Source organism: Panulirus ornatus, chromosome 64, assembly GCF_036320965.1.
Source record: "Panulirus ornatus isolate Po-2019 chromosome 64, ASM3632096v1, whole genome shotgun sequence".
NCBI lineage: Eukaryota > Metazoa > Arthropoda > Malacostraca > Decapoda > Palinuridae > Panulirus > Panulirus ornatus.
In genome coordinates this window covers 26,037,773-26,062,732 of record NC_092287.1, presented here as the reverse complement: position 1 = coordinate 26,062,732, position 24,960 = coordinate 26,037,773, and the positions used below count along the sequence as shown (strand labels likewise).

At 49.3% G+C, this 24,960-nt stretch overlaps 2 protein-coding genes across 2 annotated transcripts in view; one reads left to right on the top strand and one right to left on the bottom strand.

The window, feature by feature from the left end:
• LOC139746293 (RAB6-interacting golgin-like) overlaps window positions 1–24,960 on the bottom strand; it is a 90,475-nt gene that overhangs the window by 54,412 nt on the left and 11,103 nt on the right. The window lies entirely within an intron of this gene.
• The window catches only part of LOC139746117 (uncharacterized), a 45,334-nt gene that overhangs the window by 10,627 nt on the left and 9,747 nt on the right, over window positions 1–24,960 (top strand). The window lies entirely within an intron of this gene.

Below are 24,960 nucleotides of genomic sequence, written 5' to 3'. Positions count from 1 at the left end.
GTTGGCTAGGTGGTGGTGGGGAATGTCTGGTCTAGGTACTGCGGGAGGTCGCTTTCACCTCCACCATTACCCTAAGAGTTTTCGAAACTTAACTCTCACTTTTCCTGTATACCTGGGAATTCCTTTTCGCCTTCTGCCGGACCATCAACGCGGCCTGCGAGAGGTACTGGGGGGGTCTACTGGTGAACTCTCTGGTGTCATTCACCTCAGCTCCTCTCTTACAAAACCCGGTCGATCTTTCGTAGTTGGCCTCTGACGGACACTTCAGAAGCCTTTGATTGGGTGTGGCACATGGCCCTCGCTCCACTAAGCTGCCCTCTTTGTGTTCTGTTCCTCCCTGATCTCTTCCTCCCCAGTCGTCCCATCTCGGTAGGGTTTGCGTCTCTCTCTCTCTCTCTCTCTCTCTCTCTCTCTCTCTCTCTCTCTCTCTCTCTCTCTCTCTCTCTCTCTCTCTCTCTTTATCCTGACAACGGCGTACTTCAGGGGGTTCATGCGTCCTGTCACCCACGCTCTTCATGCCGTCTACCTTCTTGCTTTCTGCAGCATCCAGACCTATTCACTCTTAAACAGACTATTTCATCCTTTGCACTTCCACTCACATTCTCTCTTTTTCGTCTAATGGCGAACATATTTTCTCTCTTAATTCAAACAGCGGAAACAATAACCAGGTTAGAGTTAGTGCAAGAAAACACAATTTTCACCCAAACCTCACTCATTTTCTCGTATTAGATTTCAAACCGCTGAAATTCACCCCTGCAATAACATGCGCAAGTTGAGGACGACCATAATTTCCTTCAATCTCTCGCCCAGAGTACTGCTCCTATCATCTACGGTGGCATATCACCACACTCATCTTGTGGCCACAATGGAAACAAATCTTTCCACCCCGTCAACTCTCCTTGCCCGTCACCAGAGCGGAATCAATAGCTTTCCGCCTTATTATCTTCCCCCTCTCTCTCTCCACCCCACCCACTCGTCACCTCCTTTTAACCGCCCTCATCCGTCCGCTATGATGTTCCGTCTGTTCCTGAGGTGAAGGCACCATTTCCGCCACTGCTCTTCGTGAGATGTCTACGTGTACGTACGTCTGAGCCACTAAATCTTGACCTACGGCGTGTTACAAGCTGTTGCTTCCCATAATTTCCGTGCGGAGACCAACAACACGAACATTAGCCGTTATAATGGTATCTTACCTTGCAGAGCCAAGCTGTGGTAAAGTCCTCTTCCCTCTTTTTTATTTCATCTTCTCCTCTTGCCATAACCTGGCCACTTCGCCAGTCGGGTCTACAAGCAAATGAGAATGTCGAATCTAATCCCCGTTCTACTCCTATTTATTAACCAGAGTTGGCTGCGAAACCGGTTGCCCTAATCGGGTCTCGAACGCGGACCCCTTGATACACACGAGCACAAAACTCTCCGGAAATAATAGCTACACCCTCGGTGCCCATGACCCCGAGCGGCTAACCACGTGTTGAGGGGGACCATTACCTGCCTACACGTGCTCAGGTTCCGCCCCGTGCCCCTCCGCCCAACACGGAGACGCCTCACCCTACTTGTTCCCCAACACGGCCCGCACGCTGCCACCATGACGTGGCTGCGCAGCTGGCAGGCGACACACAGACTCGTGTTTTCACATACATGAAGAGACATGAGGAGAGATCTGTTCAACATTCTCATTTCATGAACATAAAGAGAGAAATAAGTGTGCAGCTGCAGACACATACACCTGCAAGACAACGCATGCAAGCACACATGAATATACACAGAGAGGGGGAGAGAGACAAGTGCAAGTCTATTAACACCTGCAGCTGCATGCATACAAATCACATCTATACACAGACCTCCTGGGATACAGAGCAGATGGTCTTCGCCTGTCCCTGCACACGGGGAGGAGGCCCTTTCCACCCACACAGGAGCGATGGTCCACCGCCCACTAACGGATATATATATATATATATATATATATATATATATATATATATATATATATATATATATATATATATATACGGCTGCCCACACCACCCACAGCGTCTTCAGATCACCCTGGGTCCGTCCGGGTAACCCACCTGCGTCCATGACCTCCTTCCCTGAAGCAGTCTGAGGCTGAAAAACCTGACCATCTCGCCAGAAATGGACCGTCATCTTCACTCAGACGTGTCCTCCGCACGAACGTTTTTACCCCCTCAGGTATATTTCGTCGTCTCTCGATTCGTTTCTCTTGTTCCGTGTCAGCTGGATGCACTCACGAGGCGACAGGTAAGAGAGAGAGCAAGGGAAGGTCATATGGTGATGATGTCCCCCGAATGATGTCAGGTTCTCTTCCCAGGGGTGCGAGGTGATGGCACTTTGGCCTCGCTGAGTGGAAGGAGATAATGGATTAACTCATAACGAGGAGAAATTACTGAGTACACCTCGTGTGCTCTCACTGTGTCTGGCCGAGGTTAAGGTCTTGGAATATACCATACATCGGTCATGGAACTGCCGGGGGTGCTAAGACTCCCCTATCATGTACTGGTAGGGAAGAACCCCCTCTAGGCTACTGGTATGGGTGGAATGCCTACAGCGTACTGGCAGGGGCAATATAGTCTGCATTTCCCTACGTACGGATAATGATGAGGTTGTCAGCATGCGTCTCCTTGAGTTGCTGGGTCTTGTTTAGACAACTGGCGTAGTGATCCGTCCGTGTATCCTGTGAGGCCCAGAGCCTGGTTGTGGCTAGGGAATCTATCTCCTCCTTCTTCTTCTTCTGTCTCTCTTCTATCCTTGATTCTATCTCTTACATCACTTCTACCCTTGATCCTATCTCTTCTATCCTTGATCCTATCTCTTCTACCCTTGATCCTATCTCTTCTACCCTTGATCCTATCTCTTCTACCCTTGATCCTATCTCTTCTACCCTTGATCCTATCTCTTCTACCCTTGATCCTATCTCTTCTATCCTTGATCCTATCTCTTCTACCCTTGATTCTATCTCTTCTATCCTTGATCCTATCTCTTCTACCCTTGATCCTATCTCTTCTATCCTTGATCCTATCTCTTCTATCCTTGATCCTATCTCTGTTCTCTCTACGGTCCTTGATCCAACAGACTACCACCACCGTGTGTCTGTACCACACGACAGGACACACCTTACCCATCCTCTCCAAACACCGCCTGGCCAACAAGACCTGGTGAACCTTCCACTCTCAGTTCACTGAGTTCCTTCACCATTTCCCGTTATTATTTTTTTTTTTCAACAGCTTTCACTGGCTCCGAGAGTGACGAGGGAACTCAGGCTTTCTATCAAGCTTGGGATGGTCAGTGGACTGTGCTTAGTCACGTGATGACTGCGGTCAACGGGTCCCGGGGGCAGGGGGTCTGACCGGGAGGTGGCGCTGTCAATGAATGCGTGGGGGAGAGTGTGGCGAGGGTGTGAATGGGGAGGTAAGACCCTCAGATAGTATGGGGAGGTAATGGTGGTCGCTTCCCTGGGAAAGAGTTGGACTGTGTGTGTGTGTGTGTGTGTGTGTGTGTGTCTACCTTTCGTGCTTATTGTGCTTGGTGACGTTGCCCCCCCCCCCTTTTTTTAGGGGGGGGGTTAATCCAGCAACAGAGGCTGACTTTTCTCGAACCGGATGTGTGTTCCTTGATCACACCTGTCGACAGTATGGACGCGGTGTGTCGTCCTCAATCCACCACTTTGTATATACGCTGCCCAACCTCTCTCTCTCTCTCTCTCTCTCTCTCTCTCTCTCTCTCTCTCTCTCTCTCTCTCTCTCTCTCTCTCTCTCTCTCTCTCCGTTCATTGGTCCACAGAAACACTTCCCATCTTCTCCATCAACTCACCACTTGATATAAACACTTCCCATCTTCTGGTTCAAGATAAGATACGACAGGGTATCTTACTCAAGGGTCATAACGTCGTTCACACGGGTTGTACCGTCGTGCTCAACTATCGCACCGTCGCACACACGGGTTGTACCTTCGTGTTCAGCGGCCGCACCGTCGTACACATGAGTCGTGCCGTCGTGCACAAGGATAGTACCGTCGTACACGTGGATCGTACCGTCGAGTACATGGATCGTACCGTCGAGCACATGGATCGTACCGTCGAGCACATGGATCGTACCGTCGTCCAAGTGGGTTGTACTGTCGTCTAAGTGAATCGTACCGTCGTGCACGTGGATCGTACGGTCGAGCACAAGGTTCATACCGTCGTACACGTGGATCGCACTGTCGTACACATGGTCCGTACCGTCGTGCTCCAACAGTTGAAGATAACCAAGCCATAAGGAAAGTGTATTTTTTTGGGGGGGAGCGACATGTCATTATATGGTGCCGACAACCATACAACAAAACACAAGATCAATTTCTCCAGCCATTTAGAGGGAAGCGTGACTGACTCTCAGATCGCTCCCACTGAGACAAACAAAACAAAATAATGGCCTCCTTTGGAAGAATGAAGAGTCAGTTGCAACTTCGTAAAGTACGTTTCACATAGTGGGGGGACGGGGGGGGATCTTTCTAATGAGCCGTAACTAGAATGGGCAAACATATGGGTAGTTCCGGAGACCACAGCAAGGACACCTTGCATTGTCCCCACGACAACAGACGAGTAAAGAAATGGTGTGGGAAGGGAGTTCCCCCCACAGTGAGTAGATGAGTAGCTGAACTCACCAATGACTCATCTATGGACAAGCGTACTCACCTCGAAGTCTACACAGCCACCACAGGGCATATACTCATCCATCCAGGTGTGGATTACTCGTCCTGAAGATTACACATCCATCTATGTAATCGGTAGTCATCCAAGAACAGAAGGGTCATCCTAGAGACCACATACTCATCCATGGCCCGAAACTCATCAATACTCTACATACTCATCCGGGAACTGCATATTCATCCCAGGAGCCACATGCTCATCCAAAGACAACATACTCATTCTAGAGACCATATATTTAACGGATAACAGACCACATACCCAAGTAAGGACAACATACCCATTCCCCATAACCCACATACTCACTCAGACCAACATACTCATCCTACAGACCACATCCCCTAGTAGGGACAACATACCCATTTCCTCATGGTCCTCATATTCATGCAGGCCAAACAAATTCATCCTAGAGACCACGTACTCATCCTACAGGCCACGTACTCATCCTACAGGCCACGTACTCATCAACGGACAACATATTCATCGACGGACAGAGGAGCATTCAGCTCAGGGACTACGAAGGCTCAGAGAGGCGATGTTACATAGGCATCACCATTAAGAAACAAGCCTTACCACGGGCCTCCACCTGGGTGTATACAGACACTCCCCCTGACGCACTCCACCAACGCACCTCACTCACGCACTTCACCAACGCACTCCACCAACGCACCTCACTCACGCACTTCACCAACGCACTCCACCAATGCAACCTCACCAACGCACTTCAACGCACTTCACCCACCTCCTGCGACATCACCAGAGGGTTTACCCACATCCTGTGACGTCATCAGAGGTCATCCACCTCCTGTGACATCACCGTAGTGTTTACCCACATCTTTTGACGTCACCAAGGGTCATCTACCCCTTGCTGACGTCACCGGTAGCACTCTACCTCCCGTGGAGCCACAGAGAAGTCATCCACTCCCTTGCGACGTCACAAGAGGCCCTCCACCTCAATGCGACGTCACCAAGGACCCCATCCAACTCCTGTGACGTCATCAGGAAACATCGGGATTGTGTGACGTCACCAAGGGTCATCCACCCCAACCTCGTGACATCATCTTGAGTCAAGCTATCCCCCCAAACTGTGATGTCACAACCCTCCTGCACGGGGACGTCGTGCGGGACATCAACCCTCCTGCACAGGGACGTCGTGCGGGACATCCCTGGGATGCCCCACGCCGGCTGACGACCAAGGCACCGTTAGATCGGGTGCCATAAATGGGACGCTGGGCGCGGGTTGATTGATGCAGCGCGCCGTTGATGTGTGGGTTGATGACCCGTGGCTTGATGCAGCGGAGGATGATATCTGAGCTGTTGATGCAGCGGAGGATGATATCTGAGCTGTTGATGACCCGTGGCTTGATGCAGCGGAGGATGATATCTGAGCTGTTGATGCAGCGGAGGATATCTGAGCTGTTGATGACCCGTGGCTTGATGCAGCGGAGGATGATACCTGAGCGGTTGATGATCCGTGGCTTGATGCAGCGGAGGATGATATCTGAGCTGTTGATGAGTGGAGGGGATCAAATGATGACACCGTGTTGTCATGAGCGTTGATGCGTGGGGCCTGATGATGCGTGGGTTGATGATATTGATGATAAAGTAATGTTGATGTTGATCCTGATGATGGGGGTTGTATGGTGATACGTGGGTTGATGATACGTGGGTTGATGACACGTGGGTTGATGATACGTGGGTTGATAACACGTGGGTTGATGATACGTGGGTTGATAACACGTGGGTTGATGATACGTGGGTTGATGACACGTGGGTTGATGATACGTGGGTTGATAACACGTGGGTTGATGATACGTGGGTTGATGACACGTAAGTTGATGACACGTGGGTTGATGACACGTGGGTTGATAACACGTGGGTTGATGACACGTGGGTTGATAACACGTGGGTTGATGATACGTGCGTTGATGACACGTAAGTTGATGACACGTGGGTTGATGACACGTAAGTTGATGACACGTGGGTTGATAACACGTGGGTTGATGACACGTAAGTTGATGACACGTGGGTTGATAACACGTGGGTTGATGACACGTAAGTTGATGACACGTGGGTTGATAACACGTGGGTTGATGACACGTAAGTTGATGACACGTGGGTTGATAACACGTGGGTTGATGACACGTAAGTTGATGACACGTGGGTTGATAACACGTGGGTTGATGACACGTAAGTTGATGACACGTGGGTTGATAACACGTGGGTTGATGACACGTGGGTTGATGACACGTGGGTTGATAACACGTGGGTTGATGACACGTGGGTTGATGACACGTGGGTTGATGACACGTGGGTTGCTGGGACGATAATAAGGTAAGGGAGTGTAAATTCAGGAATATGCTGGCAGTCACGTGGAAAATGAAACACGAAGATTCGAGTGCTTGCCTGACTGAATATTCCCTTCATCAAGGATTCAGATATTCATCATCTCTGAATCACTGATGAAGCGAATACTCACGAAAGCCCTTGAATATTCATGCTCCATTTACGAATTTGTTACCAGCATATATTATTATTATTATTTTGCTTTGTCGCTGTCTCCCGCGCCTGCGAGGTAGCGCATATATATATATATATATATATATATATATATATATATATATATATATATATATATATATATATATATATATATCGTAAACATCGTCAATATCCTCTTGTGCAACAGAAATTACAGAGCTGTGCGAACATATAACTGTGACGCAATTTCATTCTTGCTTTTAATTAAAGTTGATTTTTTGACCTTTGACCTATGATCCCCCCCCCCGCCCCAAACACACACACACACACACACACACACACAAGAGTTTCCTTTACTGTGTTGAGCTGAATCTTTTTTTCCTTATTACTGTACAATTATGTCTTTAGTGGTTTCTGGGTTAGTCATTAGAGCCAATGAATCTAACGAACCATGACGTCACGCTTTCACGAACGCGCCCGTTGAAGTACACACACACACACACACACACACACACACACACACACACACAGATGCAGCAGGAAGTCTGCACGGATGTAAGGGGGATGAGGAGGGAGGATGGAGGGAGGGTGAGGGAGGAAGGTGGACCTTCATACCTGCACACACCTGCAGGTAGGTCACCCGCCCTGTACCAGGTGTCGGTCCTAATGATCATATACGGAGGACAACAACCGTTAGTTCCCCCCGAGAGCATCCAGGCAACAGAAAACGGGGAAGGGGGGGGGGGTTACTTTTGCTGTTTCGGAGAGATGGTCTGGCCGACCTGGTGTATGCTCCTAATGCGCTTAACTATCTATTTACGACGGTAAGAGGTTGGATGAGGTCACGCGAACCTTGGCCCCGGCTCTGAGGGATCGGGTTGAAAAAGCCAGGTTAGGTTATTCATACCTCAGGGTCGTGACCTTGAGTTGGCAAAGGTCAATGTCTCTGACCTTCAGCAGTGATGGTCAGCCGTCTAGCCAGTCACCATCTCTTGCCCCATCCCTTACCTACGATGATGGGTTACACATGTAACCTTACCTACAATGAGGGGTTACCCGTGTTACCTTACCTACGATGATGGGTTACCCGTGTTACCTTACCTACGATGAGGGGTTACCCATGTAACCTTACCTACGATGATGGGTTACCCATGTAACCTTACCTACGATGATGGGTTACCTATATTACCTTACCTATAGTCATGAGTCACCAATGTTACTTTACCTTCAGTTATGAGTCACCAATATTACCTCTGACTCGTGGTCATGAGGTATATATATATATATATATATATATATATATATATATCACTTTATCCAGGCCACAATCTCTCTCTCTCTCTCTCTCTCTCTCTCTGGTCTTGTGGCTGTGAGAGGTGCAGCGAGTGGGGGGAAGGGGGAGGGTGAGGGAGAGAGGAGGAGGTAGGTCCTGGCCAGCGAGTAACGGTAAACAAGGAAAGCTACATACTAGTGTGCGTGTGTGTGCCGGTCGGCCTCTACCAGGCTACTGGGAGACGGTTCCTGGGACACACACACACACACACACACACACACACACACACACACACACACACATACACACACACACACACACACAAACACACACACACACACAAACACACACACACACACACACATACACGCGCGCGCGCGCACAGCCGGTGTGGACGAATGGAATACACTGACAGAGGAAGTGATTCAATGTGGACAACACACAGAAATTCAATGATACGACAAGAGAGGACGTTCAAGTGACGGGGGCGCCCCAAGTGTGTGCAACTCCTTCCCTGTACAGTAGAAATATGTAATCACTCAGCGAACATGCCAACCAGCGAATACGCACGCTAATAACACAACCTCACCCTCCGTGCACTAGACTAGGCTTGATGTCAGATATGTTTATATCATACACATGAGAGCCAGGTGGACGTGAGCGAATGAGGCCATTTCTTCGTCTGTTCCTGGCGCCACCCCGCTGAGCCGAGATATGGCGATCATGCGTGAAAAAGTATACATTTATACATTATTCACTAATCCCATGATTATGTTCATAATCATCAACCACAGTCTCCCCTGAATTGCATATTTTCACGATTTGAAATGCTATCTTAAAGACGAGACGGTCAACTTGTGTGGGTAAATATAGTTATGTTGACCAATCAAATTACTGATCATATTTGTCCCTAGTTTATGTAAGTACATCATCTGGTGGGGCGTTACGGGGAAAAGTGGGGCAAGGAGTGGGTGGTTACATGCCCCTGTTGTGTTGGGGGTGAGGGGCATGGGTGAAGCCGTTTGGCTCAACAGGTTAGTCCTGCGCCAAAGATGCAGTACTTATATAAAGGTGAAATCAACGTTACCTTCAGCACTGGGCTATGCTTCCAGGTGAGAATATGCAAATGAGTTGAGAGGCTGCGTGCTCTAATGCCAACATTACGTCACAGAAATGGAAATCAGGTGATTATGTTTGATTCCATTCCTATCGACACGGGCCAGATCTAAGCGATAGATATGCGAGCCAGATCGGACTGCTGTGCGAACGTAGCCACACACATACAACACCTGAGAACACGTAACTCACATGACACGTTCCCCTTAACCCGGGTGACCCCTGTGGGCAGGCTGATGTGGTTAGCCTGTCTTACATGACCCACTGGTGTAGTCTATGCCCTGCTAAGGTGGCCCACTCATCCCACCTCTCCCTTCTCTTCCCACACTGTCAACGTGTTATCCTCCCCAGTCCTCTACCACCCACTCTACTGCCTCTACACACCTTATGTTCTCCCGTGTCTCCACGAGTGTTGGTGACCCCCTACCCATTCCTCACTTAATCTGCCACCACCGCTCCTGGTGGGAGAGCCACGGCTTTATCAGGGACCGCCCGTCGGCCACGGGATCATACGGAAGCTGGTAAGACTTGGGGAAACCAGCTGGAGTACAACACGGGGTCCTGACCCCCAGCGTAAAGTGCTGGTAACGAGGAGTGTTCGCCATAAAAAGTGGTTGGTAGCCAGGCAGTTCGCTTACCTCAAGCCTCTGTCCTTCTCGTATGTCTCAGCCATTATGATCATCTCGTACGTTCGCCTCGTGTTTAACATATTTCCTTCATCTATCGTAAGCTCAACTTAATATCTAATCATAATATGTCTATAATCGTGGCTTTTATGCTTGCTCCTTCCCCTCCTACGGCGTATTGTGAGCCCTTCCAGTGGCGTCCGATGTTTAGCGATTTTTTTATGGTTCCTCTCCGACCTCTAGCGGGAGCGTGCGTCACTAGGCTACTTCGGGTGAGCCGCCCTGGGGCAGGCTGGCTGGTGGACTCGGCCTACCAGGTGGGTGACCCGGGCACTCGGTCACTAGAGCTCAGGAACCTGCTGCATCTCACTCCTCCGGTTCCTGTAGTGGGTCTGGCCGGGATTCTCTGCTGGGCCGGACGCCCTCGGGCGGGATGGCGGACACACACACACACACACAGACACACACACACACACAAGCACCGAGGCCGGGGGATATGAGAGAGATGATGAGATTAAGAGTGAGGGATGTGAGATAAACGTGAGGCATTTAATACTGTTTATTGGACTGTTGCCAAGTCGGGCATGGGATGGGCATGTTGATGACGAGCGGTTGGAAACTGCTGACGCCAAGCTGACTACCAGTCCGGTGTACCAGTCCCCTCTCTCTCTCTCTCTCTCTCTCTCTCTCTCTCTCTCTCTCTCTCTCTCTCTCTCTCTCTCTCTCTCACACACACACACACACACACACACACACACACACGCACACACACACCACTAACTCACAACGAGAGCTGGCCATGCGACACCCAGCGCCGCTGGTGACACTTGCTGACGCTCGAGCAGTTCGCTGGGCGTTGGTGGAACGAGGTCGGTCGTGTACAGACGACGGTCGACGCCTGAGTGTACACCATCCCCACATCTGATGATCCTCGGATGTGAGGTCATTATTTGTAGGGTTCTCTATCATGATGTGAGGCCATTACTTGTAGGGTTCTCTATCATGATGTGAGGCCATTACTTGTAGGGTTCTCTATCATGATGTGAGGTCATTACTTGTAGGGTTCTCTATCATGATGCGAGGCCATTACTTGTAGGGTTCTCTATCATGGTGTGAGGCCATTACTTGTAGGGTTCTCTATCATGATGTGAGGTCATTACTTGTAGGGTTCTCTATCATGATGTGAGGCCATTACTTGTAGGGTTCTCTATCATGATGTGAGGTCATTACTTGAAGGGTTCTCTATCATGATGTGAGGCCATTACTTGTAGGGTTCTCTATCATGATGTGAGGCCATTCTTTGTAGATTCTCTATCATGATGTGAGGCCATTTCTTGTCGGGCTCCCTAACATGATAGACATTTCATTTCAAGTTCCCTAGAGCCACGAGAAGTCTACTCTGGCAACAACTTCCTAGCGATACAAAATGTAGCTATCACAATCTCCAGCGCCCGCTCCCTCTAGGAACTCCAATCACTGGCGTTGGCCACAGCGTAAAAATCTCCTCTTATCTGTCTCATTACACGCCTCCCTCGCATGCGACTTGCTGTGAATCACTCCCCTAGACCAGTCCGTATCTATAACTGAAGTGAAAAAAGTGAGGAAGAGATACACGTTAACACACAACGGTAAACACGGAAGCTGGCAGATTTCCACAACGCGCGCGGGGGATTGTAATTATTTCTTTGGGAAAGCTGCAGCGATGACCTAGTCTTTGACCTGACCCATAAAGACTGGGGTCATAGACCATGCGATCATTCCCGATGATCGTGCCAACGGGGTTCGAATCGTCGTACTCACGGAGTCGGATATTTCTTTCCAATTCTACGGTAAAGTGTGGGAAGACGGATGATGTACAACGACTGAACACGTCTTGAATACAGAGCCAAACATGTATGGACGAAGCCAGGTTATGGAGAGGACCACAGGTCATGTTCTGTTCATTACATCATGGTAGCATATAATGAACAAGTAAGTGTCTCCTTAACATTGTTCTTCTTTTTCAAGATTTTCAAACAAACCGAACCACACAGCAATCAGTACTGTTCTAGAAGAACAAAGGGCGACACAAGAAGAACTAGATAAGATTATAGAAGGTACGAGGGATGGCAAAGACAAGTGATGCGACTGAGAAGGAAAGAGGAACAGGATACAGGAAGAACATAACATTTAGGAGAACAGGGCCAGGAAGAACATAACAATCAGGAGAACAGGGCCAGGAAGAACTTAACATTTAGGAGAACAGGGCCAGGAAGAACTTAACCTTAAGAAGAACGTATCTCAATTATCTACTGAAGAGTGTGGCAGCTTCCACAGTACCCGCTGGTGTCCACTTCACCGCCCACCTGGCGACACAGACATTACCTCAGTGGCTCACTAAATATGTAACTATAGACTCACTGAATTAGAGAAATACTTGCTTATGAAATCGAGGCACATATTCTCTAGATTTCTTTGTGGCGAAAGTGACCAACAGAAGAAAGCGATCCACACCGAAGCCCAAGGGAGAAATACATCAAATGAGTTTCTTTTTCAAACTGAATTCTTAGAATTCCACAGAGAAAGTTATTCCCACCAGTGTACCCCAGCCTTCCCCCGCTGCTCTGCTCTGCTACCAGACCACACGTATACCCTTGTCAACGCGTGATCCATCAGCCCGCTACCTCGCTCCACACTCCTTCACCTCTGCCTGCTCAACACACCCTCAAGGGCCCAATGCCTGCTCAGATACCCCCTTAGCTCCCTCTGCCTGCTCAGAGGTCCCTGATCTCCCCCTGCCTTCTCAGACACCCCTAATGCCCCTATGCCCGCTCAGACACATTACTGTACCATGCATGACGGTATAACATCTGGAGGGTCATTCACGCCACACACAAGCAGTCTAGTCTTACATGTGGAGTCTACTGGGTCCGCCCAGGTTCGGATCCTGAGAGCGACAGTCGCCTTACACACACACACACACCTAAACCAGGTACCCATTTATCGACCAGCCTCGACGGGCCCAGGTTCGAATCCCAGACCTGGCAGTTGTTCATCCCTCCCTTCTGGGCTGGTCGCTAAACAGGTATGTATACGCATGTGTACGTAAGCTTAAGACATGGTACAAGGTTAAAAGACGGGGTAACACATGTTCACACGTAATGCACAGGTAGCAATCACATGTACCAGGTCCCTATGATGTCTGCTATACCAGGGCCTGAGTACCAGGCCTTCGCGTCCAGGGACCTGGATATCAGGTCCTTATAAGGTCTCCCACACCAGGATCTTGACCCGCAGGCCCCCCCCTCCCCACAACCCCCCCCCCTTCGTTTCAACTGCGACAGCAGGGTATGATAACCGGTCCGCGTCTTAGATGACGTACCACATCATACCGCCGCGCCCTGACGTCGCTTGACATACCACATCATACCATGACTCAGCCGCGACTGACATACCAGACTATACCACCACTCGCACCCCCCAACCCCACCTGACATACCAGAATATACCACCACGTCCTCCACACCTCACACCCCCCACATCCAACTATATCACCACGTCCTCCCCACCTCCCCGGCCTGGCCGGCCCCGCCCCCCAGCTGACATTACTACGTTATACCATATCATAAATGACGGAGGCAAGGCTGACCTGTGGGAGAGTGAGCCTGCAACCGGAGGGGGAACCTGGGCAGCCACGGGAGGGACGGAGAACCACGGGGCAGGAGAGGTAGTGGTGGGCCTCCTGATGACATCTGTGGGTGCAGCTCCCGCCTGAGGGCTCCCCACACTCAGCCATGTCACACACACACACACACACACACACACACACACACACACACACACACACACACACACACACTACCTCTCAAGCCCGTCAACTAGGTCGGTGTCCGCGGCTCTGACCCAAGTGGTTGTGGAGTGTCTCTGAGGACTTGTCACTGTCTGCCCACATCTGCCTTCGTCAGGTCGAGTGGTGTACCAGCAATACGAAGGTGTGATAAGAGGAGGACTTTATATACAACCTCTCCATACGGCACCGGACTCACCTAGTACAAATGTTCTTACGTAATCATAGACTCAAGCCATACTAGAAAAATAAATAATGGCCGTAAATGAATCCTAGTTTTATGTACTCGAGAAATGGGCAAAGAAAAAACCAACAAATCGCTTGCGTTTTTGTTCAAAAAGTCAGTAGAAGGGAATCACTCCCAAGGAAGTGGGAAAAAAAAGCAACCCTCATACCCATCTTTGAGAAAGTAGGTTGGGATATTGCACTAAACTACTGGCCACCATTTCTGACAAGTTAAAACTTGTAAAGATTTGGAGAATATAACAAACCTAAGAGACAGACAGACTGAGAAGCAAGAGGTCATGAATTACACATCTTCTGAACATGTATGACAGAGTGAACACTGGTCAAGACGAGAGAGATGGATGGGTGGATATATGTTCGTGAACTAAGAGAAAGCCATTGACACTGTTAATAGTTTGAGGATCATTAAGAAATCTGAGCTACGGGAAGGCATGAGAGGAGGATTCATACCTTCAGTAAATCGAAAATTACCCAAGTGGAAGGGAACAAAGGATGTGTATGAGAGGTGCGCTCTCAAAGCAGATAAGAGTAATCATCTGGGTTTCCCTAGGGTTCGACCTTTGGGCCTCTGCTGTTTCAGCGGCTTGCCAGAGATGGAATCATGGACGCGAATGTGTTTGCTGATGATGAGGGTGTCATGAGGGAAATGAGAGCTGCGAAAAACCTCCAAAGCCGACCTAGATGAGCCACATACCTGCTAAGGAAGATCAACCCAGCTATTGTGTGATGTGAAGGGTACAGAGTGAGAGAAAGCCTAACGATGACTGACACCTGCAGGAGAGAAAAAAAATGCTTACGCCTCAGTTACACACACACACACACACACACACACACACACACACACACACCATCAAGACAATACGGTTCCGGTCGTAGGGCGTGGCTAAGATGCGAATGACACCTAATTAACGAAACAAAAACATTGAAAGCGAATAAGGCGACACAAAAGAGCGTCTCACCCGGAACTATTGAAAGGACGAGACAAATGATCCGAGCGGAAGAGAGATTCGTGTGTTTCCAGGCGCTACCTCGCCGACGCGGGAAACCGCGATTAAGTATACTGAAAAAAAAATATGAAACATAAATACATTATGACAGTTCATACGGAGGTCAACTTTCTCTTGGAGTCTTATGTGTCCAAGGGCGATGCAAGTGTCGCTATTGTGTACTGGGTGCGGTAGCGAGGCGGGGAATAGATTAGATACGGTGGTGTGTGTGTGTGTGTGTGTGTGTGTGTGTGTGTGTGTGTGTGTGTGTGTGTGTGTGTGTGTGTGTGTGTGTGCGTGCGTGCGTGCGTGAAGTAGCTGTGTGTGTTGGGGGGGAACAATGCTAAATGGCCACCTGGAGACCTTACAATGCATGACACAGATACGGTCTTTTTCTCATGTCCTGCCCGCCGTATGAACACAACACTACGCATGCGCACGTCAAACTTCCCACTCACTGTGGAGCAGCGGGTCTTGTACAAGACAACGTACAGCAAATATAAAGGATTCGATTTTTTTTTTTGTGTGTGTGTGCGCAAGTCAAGACCGCGACATGAATAAAGGTGCTGACCCATTACAGTCATTATCTCCACCTGGCATAGTGATGATGACGTCTCCGTTTCATGTCGTATTGATATTAATGACCCTCGGGCGAGTCCAAGTGTGGGGCGCGGGGGAGGTGGGTGTATATCACATGTAAGCTACACCCCCCCTCACAACTGGTTCATCGAACAACCAACGTCATTCACGTCCCTGATTATGTTCATTCACGCCTCTCTCTCTCTCTCTCTCTCTCTCTCTCTCTCTCTCTCTCTCTCTCTCTCTCTCTCTCTCTCTCTCTCACACACACACACACATCGCCATTCCCCAATCCACACGTCCTGCTGGGCACGTTTCCCCCACCCCACCTCACCTAAGTCCTCACCGCATCCCCTGACCACTCCCTGACAAGGTCTCTTTCCCTCCCTCCCTCCCTCACTACCCGTAGCGTGACCCTGCCAGACGGAGGCTGGAGAAGACCCAGTACGTATTGGCTCAGTACTTACTGCTGCATTGAAATTACTGTACCTCAGCTCCCTCACCCCCAGCTCCCTGATGCTGCTATGATATATATATATATATATATATATATATATATATATATATATATATATATATATATATATATATATATATATATGTATGTATACTGAAAGAGTAACACAGCCAGTCTAACAGGCCTCACCAGCCCCAGTAGACCCCACCAGCCCCAGAAGACCCCACCAGCCCCAGCAGACCCCGCCAGACCCCCCATCACCCATATACCGTTCCATCATGACAACTGTTGGGCCCAGTAATATAAGGTCTTGCAGACCGGTGAGTGATGGTGAGCGGGTCTCACTCATGTGACGGGTCCTGAGTCATGTAGAGAGCCAGTGACTCACCCTCCCGTCCAGTGGTGAGTAATGCTACATGTTACGGTGTCCTGAGTGGAGTGCAGGTCACTGACTCATCATCTCGTCCACTGGTGAGTAATATTCCATGATGCGGGTCGTGAGTAAAGTACAGGTCACTCACTCAGCTTCTCACTGCCACCGGCCAGTCACACCACCACACACGGCTCTGCTTCGCCTAATCCCAAAACATTCTCTAAATACCAATACAAAGCAAATTTACCATAAATGAACTACACATTTGGGAAGCGTAATTACCTTGCATGTAAGTTAAGTATATTCTTGAGCTAAAACACTTCAGTACGAGGTGCATCTGTTATAACAGGTATATAAAACTGTTATAACAGTTAAACAAAACTGTTATAACAGTTAAATAAAATAGTCAGGTACATCTTATGAACTTAGAGTGCAAGTTTCAGCTGCGTTTATTCCAGCGACCGAAAGTCTCGGAGCGAACCAAAATCACAGCGACCGAACCTACCGGAGGAGCGAACCAAAATCACAGCGACCGAAAGCGGTCTGTCGTGCGCTGGTTATTATTTTCATAACCTTCACTTATCACTCATAAAACCCCTCCTTCCCCTGATCTATCTCTTGGCTTCACAGCGCGCCGTTAACATCACGCCAACCCATAAAGAGAATTTCTCTCCAGTGCGTCTATCGTATGGCCTCCCAGGACTGCCAATCCGTGTGCTGAGATAACAGTATTGCCAAGTCTTATGGGAGGTGTGATGGCCGACCAGACATCAGCTATTACCAGTGGCGTATCTAGGGTATGGCAGGTAGGGCAGGTGCCCTGGGCGCCACGTGAAGGGGGGCGCCACTCAACAGGTTTGTCTTTTGACATATGCTAACCGAGTGACATTTTTAACAGTTTGGTTTTGTGGGATAAAAAAAGCAACTCGCGTACTTTTCAACTATAGTAATATTTTGCTACTATCAGTTGCATTACCGCTTCTACGTTACAATTTTGATCAAATAAGTCTTTAACTTTAAGTCTTTAAGAATTTATATGAATTTAAGTTTGGCCTAACTCTTCAACAGTTTAGAATTACACTGTGTATATTTTCATATACATCCACTGTATGTACATTTTTAATCAAGTCAGGGGCGCAATTTCAGTGCTCGCCATTGGCGCTATATCCCCTAGATACGCCCCTGGCCATTACGACTCTAAACGTAATGGGATGGTGGAGGTAATGACCCTTACTTACATGCCATCTCTCACACATGGAAAAAGGCTACTGTAAATAAGTCTCTCTCTCTCTCTCTCTCTCTCTCTCTCTCTCTCTCTCTCTCTCTCTCTCTCTCTCTCTCTCTCTCTCTCTCTCTCTCTCCACCCCTGACTTATATGGGGATCTCTCATCTCGCACGAACAACCACAAGCAATATGCGATCTTCTGAGTGAAGACAATGGTTGCACCAAGAACACGCGGGCTACCACGTCTGGATAGGCAAGGGCCGCACTGTTACAGTCTGGATAGGCAGATCCAATATGGTCTGTGACGTGTGGACAGTATAAAGCAGTGTGGGCTGTTGGCCAGGGATAGTCTGAGCCGTAGTCTGGCTGTTATGTCTGTATCCAGAGCCAGTGGTGGGCTGTTGACGTAGGAACTGACCATTTACGTACTCGACCACATAAGGAAGGTGGTCACGATCTTTGAAGACAACGGGGAGACGAGAGAGCACTTCGATAAATGACCTGGCCCTCAGGTGTCAGGTGGAAGGCCATGGTATTATACCCAAGGGTCATGCCGTTGTGCTCATCAAGGGCCGAACTGTCGAGGCCAAGGGTCGTACCGTCCAGTCTTAGGGTCGTCCCGTCGTGCTCAAGGGTCGTAACGTCGTGCCCAAGGGTCGTAACGTCGTCCTCATAGGTCGTAAAGTCGTCCTCAAAGGTCTACCATAGTGCTGAAGGGTCGTACTGTCTACCGTCACGCCCAAGGGTCGTACCGCCGTGCTCAGGGAAGGGAGAACCTATATCTACCAACACACCAACTCCTTCCCTCCCGTGACGAAACCATCACACCATTGTTGGCTCATGACGCCGTACTAGTGGCACCCACCCGTGTCCCTAGATCGAATCCAACCACGTGTGTGTGTGTGTGTGTGTGTGTGTGTGTGTGTGTGTGTGTGTGTGTGTGTGTGGCCTCCGGCGGGCGGGCGGGCTGGCTGGCTGGCTGTGCATCTCATTAGCAACTTCCGGACGAGTCGGCGGGGGCGTAAGCCGCAGCGAACAGTCCGCTGGGACACGGGGCTGACCGCGGCTACGCAGCAACTAGGGCGGAACGATCGGCAACACTGCCCCCCCTCCCCCCCTCCACCTGCAGGATGGCTCAGCCTACCTGCAGGATGGCTTGCTGTACCTGTAAAATGGGACAGTCTTACCTGTAAGACGGGGCGGTCTACCTGTAGGGTGGCAAGGGCTTACCTGTAGGATGGGGGAGTCTACCCTTATTGCACTGTCTGTAGGATGCAAAGGTTTACTTGTAGGATGACACGATCTGCCCATGATCACGACGGGGTGACTCCAGGGCATGATGACGTAACCTTTTTAACCACACCATAAGGACCAGGTTAATGATTAGGATATCATACCTTACGGTCGTACCTCAGTGCTCTGGGGGTCCTGCGGTCGTACTTAAAAGGTCGTTCTGTCGTCCTCGAGGGCTGTACAATCATGTTCGTGGGTCACGTACCCTGGATTAGCCCAAAGGCAGACCGTCGCCCCCTGTAAGCCACATCGCTCTAATACTCTATCCTACGCACGCCTCTCACCCCCCTTGCAAGTTCAGGCCCCGGAGAACCACGAGCCGGTCGGCCCAGGGATGACCTGCTGGGGCGACCAGCGTACCACCAGTGACCCTGCGTCTCACGTGACCTTCTTAGGGCCGCCAGGGGTCCAGGCACGGTACGGTGAGGACGGTGAGTGTTCACACACGGAGCTGTGGGGTTCAGGTACGGTGGTGAGGGCTCAGACTGAGAGTTGTCAGGGGTTCAGAGTGGGGACGGTGAGGGCTGTGAAGACTGTGAGGGCTGTGAGGACTGTGAGGACGGTGAGGACCGTGAGGACGGTGAGGGCTGTGAGGACCGTGAGGACTGTGAGGACGGTGAGGGCTGTGAGGACGGTGAGGGCTGTGAGGACGGTGAGGGCTGTGAGGACCGTGAGGACTGTGAGGACGGTGAGGACCGTGAGGACGGTGAGGACCGTGAGGACGGTGAGGGCTGTGAAGACTGTGAGGACGGTGAGGACCGCGAGGACGGTGAGGGCTGTGAGGACGGTGAGGGCTGTGAGGACGGTGAGGGCTGTGAGGACGGTGAGGGCTGTGAGGACGGTGAGGGCTGTGAGGACGGTGAGGGCTGTGAGGACGGTGAGGGCTGTGAGGACGGTGAGGGCTGTGAGGACGGTGAGGGCTGTACAAGGAGACGTCGGGTTGTGTCCAGCTGGTCACTCCAGGCAGACAGGTGGTCACCACATTCCTGACGTGCCAGCCCGTTAACCCCAGCCTCCAGGAGGAGGGGGAGGGCATGTACAGGGAAGGGGCAGTGACGTTGGGTATGTTTAGAGGAGGGGGAGTGACGGTGGGTATGTACGGGGGAGGGGTGGCGACGGTGGGTATGTACGGGGGAGGGGTGGCGACGGTGGGTATGTACGGGGGAGGGGTGGCGACGGTGGGTATGTACGGGGGAGGGGTGGCGACGGTGGGTATGTACGGGGGAGGGGTGGCGACGGTGGGTATGTACGGGGGAGGGGTGGCGACGGTGGGTATGTACGAGGGAGGGGTGGCGACGGTGGGTATGTACGGGGGAGGGGTGGCGACGGTGGATATGTACGGGGGAGGGGTGTTGACGGTGGGTATGTACGGGGGAGGGGTGGCGACGGTGGATATGTACGGGGGAGGGGTGGCGACGGTGGGTATGTACGGGGGAGGGGTGTTGACGGTGGGTATGTACGGGGGAGGGGTGGCGACGGTGGGTATGTACGGGGGAGGGCTGGCGACGGTGGGTATGTACGGGGAGGGATGGTGACAGTGGGTAGGTACGGGAGAGGAGCAGTGACAGGAGAGGGGAGGGAAAATTACTCAGCATCTTGTCTCACTCACCTCGAATACCTCAGCTCATTTACCTAATCCTTTCAGTTCACTCGTCTCGCCTCCACAGCTCACCTCAACATCTCAACTCACTCACCTCAACCCTTCCATCTCACCCACCTTACCAGAATCTGCTTACTCACCTCAACGCTTCAGCTCACTCTCCTCAATGCCTCACCTCACTCAACTCGACACCCCCAGCTCATTCACCTGAACCCGGGAACTCACCCGAAAAAAAGAACAACCAACCACTCCGTCAACAACCTTTACTGAATCTCATCTGAGATTTCTATACACTGAATCCTCCAGTGAACCAGTGAAGCACAGGTCACATACAGGCAATCAGAGCGTCTATGGATCTTAATCATCGTCTTGAACACCAGGAGAAAGTCTTCAGATATTGCTTCTCGAGTGGTGGTTATACCTCGACGGCCTTGGTGACCCTGGTACTCAGTCGACAACCCAGATAACCAACCAACCATCAGATGAAGCAGTGTTTCCAACCCGATGTTTAGTGAAGTCAAATGTCCATGACGGTACGGTACGACCCTGGCGTTTGATTGACTGGCTTTTAACCTTTCATGGTTCATATATATATATATATATATATATATATATATATATATATATATATATATATGTGTGTGTGTGTGTGTGTGTGTGTGTCTGTGTGTGTGTCTGTGTGTGTGTGTGTGTGTGTGTGTGTGCGCTTGCATTAATACTTTTTCCCGCTACATTAAGATGGCGAGAATATACATAATGCATTTACAAAAATGCCTTCTTCCTTTCAACTGCCACTTTCCAACAACGTACGATTGAAACAGCGTTAACATCAAAAGATATTACCAAATTACATGCCATTACATAGTTACCATCGTTTTTTTTTTTTTTATGAGAGAATTTCTATCAAAAGAGCGCTTAATAACCTCATTTTTGCATTATTAAAGAAGAGGAAAAATAATGAACACGAATGACATGTCGACGATAAGAGCACGTAGATTACTTCTCTTACTGTGTGCCACTCATATATAATATTCTTTTAACAGTTACCGTTATGATATTCCGTCGACAGTTACCAATACATATTCAAAATCAGACACAGTAAATAATGAAAATAATAAAGAGTAATAACTAGAGGCAGAAGTATTGACAAAAACATAAATGTAAGAAATATATGTAAATATCAACAAAAACATCACCTAACATTATTAGCAACAGTTGCTATATCAGGAAAATATCAACAAAAACATTACCTAACATCATTAGCAACATTTGTTATCATATCAGGAAAATATCACCAAAAACATCTATCATTAGCTACATTTGCTATTATATCAGGAAAATATCAACAAAAACATTATCTAACATTATAAGCAATATTTGCTATATCAAGAAAGCAAGCAAAGCGCATCAGCAAACAGGATGGAGATGGCAGCATTGCTCCACTGAGACGGTAAACAGTGCAGATGCTGCACTGACCACCAAGTGGGGGAGGGGGGGAACAATGGCGCATTCAAATGAGCGTCCGTATTCCTGCCACACATGCACATCACTTGCCCATTGACATCCTTTCTGTAATGGTTCGACGTTCCTCCTCACTTACTTGCTGTTTAGGATGAGTTGCTATTAGTGACCTAGATTTAGCAGTTTCCATTCTTCATTACGAGTTAGCAGCTTATAAGGATTCATACTGTATGATTTCTGCATGTCTATATTTTACGTTAATAAACCAACCGCACATTAAAAATGAGGGTAACCATTAACAAATTAAAGAACAATGCCTTCCACCTCTTCGAGGTAAAATGTTTGCCACACAGACAGCCCAGAAATAGTAAGTTTTGAGTCAAATTGTTACAACCAGTAATGAAGACGAGCGTGTCAATAAATCTCAATTGGCGTCCAGTCTGATAGTAAATATATTCTTTTCAACTTGATCGTCTTTACTTAAATCTAGGCTTGGGTCCATTATCATCATGCCACTACCAAAGACACCACAGGAGAGCAGGTGAGCGAATGAGGCCTTTCCAATCTGGCAGAGATAATGCAACTTCCTGCATCCATCTTAACGGAGTGTTGAGCAAACATATGGCCAGCAGGAACTGCTTCATCTTTTAAGCTCGACGATACGATCCCACGACGGTACGATCCCACGACGGTACGATCCCACAACGGTACGATCCCACAACGGTGCGATCCCACAACGATACGATCCCACGACGATACGATCCTTCAGCATGACGGTACGATCCTTGGGTATGATAGCCTAGCCTTCATCCTTATCCTTAAGAATCAAGCCAAAGGCCATGTCCAAGGGCTGTACCGTCGTGCTCAAGGGCCGTACCACTGTCTTCAACATTTTACATTATAAATTAAAAACTATCCCTGAAATTACCTTATATATATTTCCAAACACATAGTAACGTTATTCAAGCAGTAAGCTACTGGAGACTACAACAATTGGTGGGTGATTTTGAGGAAATCTTTCCTCGTCCGGAGTCCATGAATCAGGCGTCCAGGATTACCACATCCTGGGTCAGCTGAACGCTACGTTCTCATAGTTAGTTCCACATGTGGGCCCGCTTCCTGGAGGCTTCTCTTGTCTGGCTACACTGCCTCCTCCTCCTCCTCCTCCCGCCCCCACATCCCGCTCCAGTGTTACCATCTGCATCGGTGGCATCCTTAACGCAAGTCTGTTCCTCCTAGACTTTAGGGAGGCAATAGACTAGATTTACCTCGTTGATTATGACGATTTAACTCCCATGAGAACGACTAATGAAGCGCGACGACTTAATCTTTTTGAGCATAATGACTTACCTTCTAATGTACGACGACGTCAGCCATTAAATACTTTAGTCATCGTACTCAAGGAGCAAAGTTATCGTACTCGAGCGATTAAGTCCTCGTACCTTAGGGGTTAAATTGGTTAGCCTTGTTGATTGTCTTAAACACTCTAGGTCTATATCATTATTTACTTTAATTAATCTTCTACATCATTATCTTAATCATGTTATTTAATCTGTCGACTGTATTCACTTATCTAAATATACCTCCCTCAACGTGTTGCAATCGTCATTCCCCTAAGTATCCTAATACTTAACGGATGTGTTCCTACCATTTCCCCCCGTTATATCTACCAACTCTCACTTCTGCCTCTCTCTCATCCACCAGACACTACCCCAGCCTTCCTCCCATCAGCCAGTCACTTCTCCAGCCTCCCCACCACCTGCCAGTCACTTCCCCAGCCTGTCATCACTTGCCAATCACTTCTCCCATCCTCCCCACCACCTGCCAATCACTTCCCCAGCCTGTCATCCATCACCTGCCAGTCACTTCCCAAGCCTGTTATGATCAGCTAGTCACTTCCCAGCCTGTCATCACCTGCCAGTCACTTCCCCCAGCCTCCCTAAACCAACGCGTGCCCGGGGGTCCACACCCAGTCAACGGTAACAGTGATAAACGCTGACGCTTCGCTATTTATGAAACGAACAAATACACACAGCCACAAACCGAGGCAGGAGCAGCACAGACGTCGGAAGACAGGAAGTCGCAATACGAGAGAGAGAGAGAGAGAGAGAGAGAGAGAGAGAGAGAGAGAGAGAGAGAGAGAGAGAGAGAGAGAGAGTCAACCGTTTCCTGGTTTCTCGAGTCTCAAACGACGACCCCCCACCCCCCAATGTTGTTGCTTGCCAGCCTGCCGACAACCACAAAAGACGTATGCCCCTAGCACTCATTTCCGACCATACGTCAGTGTTTCTAAAGGGCGAAAATACCGGACGCTTATTCGTGCTGGGGGTTGACACTTTCCTACGCCCGCTTTGCATCGGAATCATTCTGGAAATAACGGCGTCAGGTCGGGAGAGGCGTCACCTTCCGTCAAATGCGTACGTCCGATATTTGTCCTGCTGGGCTTGGCGTAGCGTAAGGCTGGCGCACGGTGGCCTGCACTGGTGCACGCGCGCGTACCATATGTTGCGTATACGCTCTTAATCACTTCAGCATGATGATACGCCTTTAACCTGCTCCTCAAAGACCAGGTCGTACGCTAGGGCATCTTAGCTTGAACCATAGTGATTGACTAATTTCCCATCTTCCTGTTTTCCTGATAATGTCTCCCCGTGAGGCATTTTTCCCTTCCACGACAGTCATAATTTCCTGCAATATATTTTCCTCTTCGTGAAGT